The sequence below is a fragment of the Bactrocera dorsalis genome, chromosome 2 (genome assembly GCF_023373825.1).
Source record: "Bactrocera dorsalis isolate Fly_Bdor chromosome 2, ASM2337382v1, whole genome shotgun sequence".
In the NCBI taxonomy this organism is placed as follows: Eukaryota; Metazoa; Arthropoda; class Insecta; order Diptera; family Tephritidae; genus Bactrocera; species Bactrocera dorsalis.
In genome coordinates, this window is record NC_064304.1 from 46,311,743 (window position 1) to 46,320,121 (window position 8,379).

Here is an 8,379-nt window from a genome sequence, read left to right on the forward strand (position 1 = left end):
TCGGCCGGAATAGCCCGAATTTCTTCGGAAATTTTGTCTTCCAAAGCTGGAATAGTTGCTGGCTTATTTCTGTAGACTTTAGACTTGACGTAGCCCCACAAAAAATAGTCTAAAGGCGTTAAATCGCATGATCTTGGTGGCCAACTTACGGGTCCATTTCTTGAGATGAATTGTTGTCCGAAGTTTTCCCTCAAAAAATGGCCATAGAATCGCGAGCTGTGTGGCATGTAGCGCCATCTTGTTGAAAACCACATGTCAACCAAGTTCAGTTCTTCCATTTTTGGCAACAAAAAGTTTGTTTAGCATCGAACGATAGCGATCGCCATTCACCGTAACGTTGCGTCCAACAGCATCTTTGAAAAAATACGGTCCAATGATTCCACCAGCGTACAAACCACACCAAACAGTGCATTTTTCGGGATGCATGGGCAGTTCTTGAACGGCTTCTGGTTGCTCTTCACCCCAAATGCGGCAATTTTGCTTATTTACGTAGCCATTCAACCAGAAATGAGCCTCATCGCTGAACAAAATTTGTCGATAAACACATTTCGAACCGAACACTGATTTTGGTAATAAAATTCAATGATTTGCAAGCGTTGCTCGTTAGTAAGTCTATTCATGATGAAATGTCAAAGCATACTGAGCATCTTTCTCTTTGACACCATGTCTGAAATCCCACGTGATCTGTCAAATACTAATGCATGAAAATCCTAACCTCAAAAAAATCACCCGTTAGTATGGTGAAAAGACGGGCAGCAATCAGCTGTTTAGTTTAGCTGATTAGAGATGAGTGCAAGTGCACAATCATAATGAATGAAACGATTGTATGCAATTAGTTTTTTTTCTCATAAAATTTCAGCACGAAACTTGCGCAGTACAATTATTGAAAACTAATACTGAAATAGTTTATAATTTATTAACATATGCATTTTATCTGAATCAATGGTTAAGTAAATATGAAAAAATTTAACAACACAATTATCGATTAACACATGTGTTCATCCTTATATTTGATAATAATGGAAAAGGAAGGTAGGTAATTGTAAACAACATAAATTTTATTATTTTATTAATATTATTGTATATGTATAATGTATCTTTTTTACAGATCATAATAAAGTGTTGTGCGCCTCGAAGGAGCAAATCGAGTGCTATCTCAACTTTGTGCGGGTTCACCCGGAGATAAAGTTACATAAAAACGACCCATCGCGGCCAAAAAGGGTTGAGGAGCTTTGGACGGAACTCTCCCCCAATTAAATGCCCTAAAAGGGCCCACCCGGAACCCCATCAAATGGAGAGAGGTAATTTGAACCATAGATATTGGCATATGTATGTATTTAAGTATGTCCTTTGTTTTACAGAATCTGAGCCATTGGAAAAAACATATACAATCACGTGCAAGGAGAGCCAAGGCGCATAAGCTGGTGACAGGTGGCGGTCCCAGCTCAACAATTGAGCTCTCTGAAACGGAGCAGAGAGCGTTGGATACGTTGAGGTAAATCGCGGTTGATGGATTGGCTGATGTAAAAGCCATTGGCACAGAGGTAAGAATAGCAAGAAAGACCAATACGAGTGTGCAGAATTTATAACTGTTTTTTCTTTTTCTAATTTAGGAAGAAGTAGTTTTCACAGTTGCACCATCACCCCTGAATACGACTTCGGATGCGTCCGATGACTGCACTCCGTCATCGTCCCGAAGCAAAAAAATAACGACGGACGAAATGTTCAGAAATTATATAGATTTAATGAAAGGAAAAGCCGAGGAGGAGAGAGCTTTCCGGATTCAAATTATAGATTCCATTAACAAACACACGGAATCTATTAATAATTTAGCGGCAGCGATAGTGTCGCTTGCTCAGACCATTGTAAAAAACCCAGAAGATTATACAAAAAAGTGTAAATTAAAAATGTTCCTTTTTATGTATATATCAATTATTTTATTGTTATTTTTATTTATTCTATAAATGAAATAAATTTTGTTTGAATTGAATTACATATTGGAAGAATTTTAATTATCTAATGTGTTAATGCACCTTTGACGTGCTGCTCTGCCTCGAGTGTAATACTCCCTCGAATGGATTTCAGAGATTGCTCCCACATTTTCAGGAGGTGATCGATCTGACAATATTTCGGTTTCATCTAAAAAATGCCACGTTTTTGTAATATATTGTGAAATATTGTATAAGTTTAAACAAATAATGCAGCTTTTGAATGTTTGTACCGTACTCTTTTGAAATTTAACGAAAGTGTGATTTTAAAACTCCAAATGCCCTTTCAATTGTGTTTATTGCTCTTATGTGCCTAGTATTGAAATTTTGTTCATTTGGTGTTTTAGGGTTTGCCACCGGTGTAAGAAGCCATGGCTTCAATGGATACCCCGAATCACACAAAAGCCATTTAAAAGATCCATCAGAGTGTTCTCTTATAAGATTTATCCGTGCTGGCGAAGTAGTCCATATACCGGAGGCATGACATGAGCCGGGAAATTTTGCATTCACGTGCCGGAAAATTAGTTCATCGTCACAAACCTATTGGGAAAATTAGTTATTGAATATAATACTTACCGCTTCACCATTAAACCTGTAATAACCTTTTCTGTTCATATAATCATGCGATACAACTGTGTTTGACAAGGCAGGCGCAATTATGCCAATATGAGTGCAATAAATTGCTCCAATTACACCCTTTATTCCAAATTTCGAATAAAATCTTTAATAAAATTGTTGTATAGCGATTTATTTTTTTGTAATTGGAATACAACTTACCCAGTCTTAATTCTATTGCATTCTTCAACAGAATTAAGAAAACGCACTTCGCCGTGTTTACGTTCCACCACCAATTTACAAATATATTCCATAGAACGGGGAATGGTGTGTTGGCTCATCACAGCGAAATATGCATTTCCCAAGCAACACTGATATGAGCCATTGCATGAAGACATACTGTTTCTTTAAGGTTAAAATGTAACTCACCCGAAGTTCAAATGGAATCGATGTTTGCTGTTGGTCATACGCCTTGAGTTGATGAATGAGATCCCTGCACAAATATTTGGGAAATCGAAAGAACTTCCTAAATGTGTTCTCTTTGTATGAAAACGGATTTTCTTTGTTTCGCCGATTGCGCCTGCGAATGTAGCTAGAAGATATGCACCTTATTATCCATTATTGCAAAATTATAAATATTAATACATTACCTCTTTTCCTCCTCTCGTTTTTTCATCATAAGTTAAAATAGTTCATCAGCCATTATTGTGCTCTTGTTTTTCTATGACCTGGTGTTAAGCATATAACAAGTTAGAGACTGTCAAACTCACCAGAATACCAAGCAGTCACGAAATAGATTTCACCACAGATTCATTTCTATTAGAGACTTGAGACTGCTCCCAGAATACCGGCATAAGCCTCAGCTAAATTTATAAAATGTTCCACTACTGAATATTTACAGGTGGCTAGAGGCATGTAAATACCTTCTTTTTCGATGTCTAATTTTAGGTCGGTGCCTGTTCTGTTCATCAGATTCAAAGTCATCAAGCCCATTGTAGGTTTATCGTTAAATAAGATATTGGATCAACTAAGAGATTATTATTTCATTTTTCCCTAAGATTAATAAACCTTAGGAGAGATCAGTCATTTCAACTCTGCTTAACTATCCCTACATACAAGGCGCTTTCCAAAGTAAACAGGATCTAGCGCCCCCTGGTGGCGCCATCTATATGTCGACTAGTGCGTTAGAATCTGCTATCTCTATCGATTGTCCAGTGAGAAGTTCATGACATTTCATTGATTGGAAGTGAGGTTTATACGTTTTAAGTGTCAGTATATTTGTGCAAAAAGCTGTATTGAAGCAGAAGGAGGCTATTTTGAGTAAAATAAATTGATTTTGCCGAAAAAAACATTTGTTCTGTTTTTCTAAGTCCTGTTTTCTTTGAAACGTACCTTGTATGTACTGCTTGCATATATTTGTAAAAATCAATTTAAAATTTTCAAATAGCTTTTCTGCGTTCAAATATTATATTTTTTGTTGGCGTACACATCAAATAATTTCTTAATTAATAAGATATTTTGATAAATATTCAGTTTTCGAATTGAATTAATTTTGTTTGGACTGAGTAATGAAGCGGGCTTCTCCACAGAAATAAGAAATAGTGGACTTCATCCGATAAACTAGTCCCAAGCAGGCGAAGACTTTCAATCAGCGCGGATGTTAACGTCAACCGTTTATTGAGATGCTGAAGGTATGATCTATATGGACTACCTGAAGAAAGGAAAAGGTCACAGGAAGCTACGACGCGGAAATTTTGGACGGATTGTTATATTGGGAAAATCACTGGCCGTGCTGAAATTTGAGTCGAATAAGAAGGTACTCGTAATAGCTGCCACGATAGTCTCGCCTTAACCAGCAACTCTTGATGGATAAAAGATTCCACAAAGAGCTGCTGAATTTTAAATTAATCACAATTTCTATGCTGATGTTAACACTTATCTACTAAAGTATTTTAAGGATGACTGAATATTAAATATTTCCAGTTTCCATAATTTTATGACATTTTACAGCTCAAAATTGGATGGATTACAACGACACTGTAGAATACATATATAAAGGGTGATTTTTTAAGAGCTTGATAACTTTTTTAAAAAAAAAAAACGCATAAAATTTGCAAAATCTCATCGGTTCTTTATTTGAAACGTTAGATTGGTTCATGACATTTACTTTTTGAAGATAATTTCATTAAATGTTGACCGCGGCTGCGTCTTAGGTGGTCCATTCGGAAAGTCCAATTTTGGGCAACTTTTTCGAGCATTTCGGCCGGAATAGCCCGAATTTCTTCGGAAATGTTGTCTTTCAAAGCTGGAATAGTTGCTGGCTTATTTCTGTAGACTTTAGACTTGACGTAGCCCCACAAAAAATAGTCTAAAGGCGTTAAATCGCATGATCTTGGTGGCCAACTTACGGGTCCATTTCTTGAGATGAATTGTTGTCCGAAGTTTTCCCTCAAAATGGCCATAGAATCGCGAGCTGTGTGGCATGTAGCGCCATCTTGTTGAAACCACATGTCAACCAAGTTCAGTTCTTCCATTTTTGGCAACAAAAAGTTTGTTAGCATCGAACGATAGCGATCGCCATTCACCGTAACGTTGCGTCCAACAGCATCTTTGAAAAAATACGGTCCAATGATTCCACCAGCGTACAAACCACACCAAACAGTGCATTTTTCGGGATGCATGGGCAGTTCTTGAACGGCTTCTGGTTGCTCTTCACCCCAAATGCGGCAATTTTGCTTATTTACGTAGCCATTCAACCAGAAATGAGCCTCATCGCTGAACAAAATTTGTCGATAAAACACATTTCGAACCGAACACTGATTTTGGTAATAAAATTCAATGATTTGCAAGCGTTGCTCGTTAGTAAGTCTATTCATGATGAAATGTCAAAGCATACTGAGCATCTTTCTCTTTGACACCATGTCTGAAATCCCACGTGATCTGTCAAATACTAATGCATGAAAATCCTAACCTCAAAAAAATCACCCGTTAGAAGGGAAAAGAAAACAGACCTATGCAAATTAATAATTCGAAATTTCGAAATACGTAGGCAAACACTTTGAAATATGAAAGTTTACGAAGGGTAAACAAAATAATTGGCGATCGGTACTTGCTGTAAGCGACAGAGTACCGTAAATAAAATGACAGAGGCACGAAAATACAAAACACTTTGCACCAGGAACGAGGGTGGGATCATAAACACAAATAACAATATTTTTAAAAGCCGTGAATCTAAATTTGGGTTTATTTGCGTTAGCTTCAGTTTACCACAACAAAACCCATAGCAAGCCGTTTCACAGCAAATTTAACAATTTCGATTTTACGCCACATTTTTCCATACAATTATTTTACATTCTATGATTTTATAATTGAATTGCGCATTACTGTGGCAATACATACTTTCAATTCAGTCAAATTAATACTTCTTATTTAAACATAGAATCTAAAAAGATTTATTTGTTTAGACTTTTACACCAGAAAAATGTATAAACTTTGGCTGCACCGAAGCTAAAATAAAACAGTACGATAGCGTAAGGTGATTTCTCGATGTTTAGTATAAGAAATATGTAGCATTTTTACACCAAAACGACTAAAGTGAATTCAATTCAAAAGTATCCTCGTAATGTCTGTAATTGAATGAGTTCTTGCTGCTTTTCTTTACTAACAATGCGAGCGTTTGAGCTAAAGAGGTTACGAAGCAGTTTTTGATCAACTTTAACTTCTTCGGTATTCTCTAGTGAGTAATAATTGAATTCTTCAATCAACTTTTGTAAATGCAAGAGCAAAATAATTATTTATTTTCTTCAATTTTACTCAATTACAACTGAAGTTTACTAATAAATGCGAGAAGTTTATTTTCAAAAAGTAAAATATGTGCGAAACTTTCTTATTTATCCGGAAACATGCAGTTACATATTCAATTTATTAAAGTGTTTGAAAATATTCAAAAGATAAGTCAAATTCATCTGATGTGCCGGATTAGTTAACTATTTCAACAAATCTCTAACTTTTTTGTCAACCAGAAACCTCTGCTCATAGTTCATATAATTGCGGACAAAATGTGCTGATCGAGCCCCAATGTCAAAATTGGTTTCCGGCCATTCCAATCTGAGAATGCAACATGCCCTGGAAGGTTTCTTGAAGCTGATGTGGATAAAATATATAAATTGCTTTAAAAAACCAATTTTTTTATTGAATGATAGAATATATAAAAATTTTAAATCATTTTCGATCTGTTCTAAAACTAATATGAAATAACTTGATAACGTACTCATTGTGCGTTGTTAGTAAAATAGATGATTCTAATAAGTTGGGTTGCTAAAGTAAATGTGAACAATATATTAAACTGGAATACATATTTTTAAATTTCAGATTTCTTATTGGCGTTCAAGGTGTACTGTATTTTTTTAATTCGCTCCATGTATTCAGATTGTGCAAAAAGTATCCAATCAATGATAATAAAATAAAATAAAACAAGAAAAAATGTTAACTTCGGCTGCATCGAAGCTAATATACCCTTCACAGGTGCATTTCTTTCAATAACTATGTGTTCAGTTTGTATGGAAGCTATATGCTATAGTAATCCGATCTGAACAATTTTTTCGGAGATAATATTGTTAGCTTAAGCAGTAATCCAAGTCAAATTTCGTGAAGATACCACGTCAAATGCGAAAATTTTCTATACAAGCACTTGATTCCGATCGTTCAGCTTATATAGCAGCTATATGCTATAGTAATCCAATGTGAACAGTTTCTTCGTATATTACAATTTTATCTTAGAAAATAACCTGTGCCAATTCTTGTAAAGATACATTGTCAAATGTGAAAGTTTTCCATACAAGAACTTGATTCCGATCGTTCAGTTTGTATGGCAGCTATATGTTATAGTGGTCCGATATCGGCATCTCCGACAAATGAGCAGTTTCTTGAAGAGAAAATGACGTTTACAAAACTTCAAAACGATGTCTTAAAAACTGACGGACTAGTTTGTATACCTACAGCCATACAGACGGACGGACGTACAGACAGACAGACGGACATAACTAAATCGACTCAGCTATATTCACTTTATAGGGTCTCCGACGCGTCCTTCTGGGTGTTACAAACTTCGCGGCAAACTTAATATACCTTCTTCAAGCTATAATAAATGATCTACTCGCCTACTAGAGCAACGTTCTACCAAAAAATTTTAACAACATTCTTCAGCTTCTTTAGTTTTAAATATATTTAAGATATTAATATATGTATATATGTAAATATTTTCGGAAAAAATCAATTTATTTTATTTAAAATAGTCTCCTTCTGCTTCAATACAGCTTTTTGAACGGTCCAAAAGCATGTCGAACGAGTGTTTTAGCTCGTTGGCCGGTATGGCCGCCAGTATGCCTTTGCCAATCTTTTGAATGGCGTCTATGTCTGCAAAACGCTTTCCTTTCTTGGGAAAATGCATTTTTCCGAAAAGGAAGAAGTTGCACAGTGCCATATCAGGTGAATACGGGGAGTGGTTAATGGTTAAAATGTGATTTTTAGTCAAATAATCGGTCACAAGCCTCGATCGATGGGACGCCGCATTATCGTGATAACATAAACATACTGAGACTTAAAATGCAATAACGTCATGGAATTTTCACTGGGCAATTGATAAAGATGGCAAATTCTAACTCACCATAAATATAGATGGCGCCACTAGATTCAAAAAGATTTACTTTGGAACGCACCTTGTCTATTGTTTGGCTTTACCAAGCAGATCCAATAAATAAATATTAAAAAAATCTAAATAGCTATAATTTCTAATTATTTTGGACATTGTATTTTACTTTACAAACTGTTTATTATT

The 8,379-nt window shown here is 35.5% G+C and overlaps 1 long non-coding RNA gene and 1 pseudogene across 1 annotated transcript; one reads left to right on the top strand and one right to left on the bottom strand.

The window, feature by feature from the left end:
• Positions 1–884: 884 nt before the first annotated feature.
• On the top strand, positions 885–1,871 carry LOC125776237 (uncharacterized). Its single transcript, XR_007421531.1, has 3 exons — positions 885–1,032; positions 1,109–1,301; positions 1,362–1,871. It is a non-coding gene; the product is annotated as an uncharacterized LOC125776237 (long non-coding RNA).
• A 669-nt stretch (positions 1,872–2,540) lies between these two features.
• LOC125776236 (putative nuclease HARBI1) lies at positions 2,541–3,219 on the bottom strand (annotated as a pseudogene).
• Between the last annotated feature and the right edge of the window lie 5,160 nt (positions 3,220–8,379).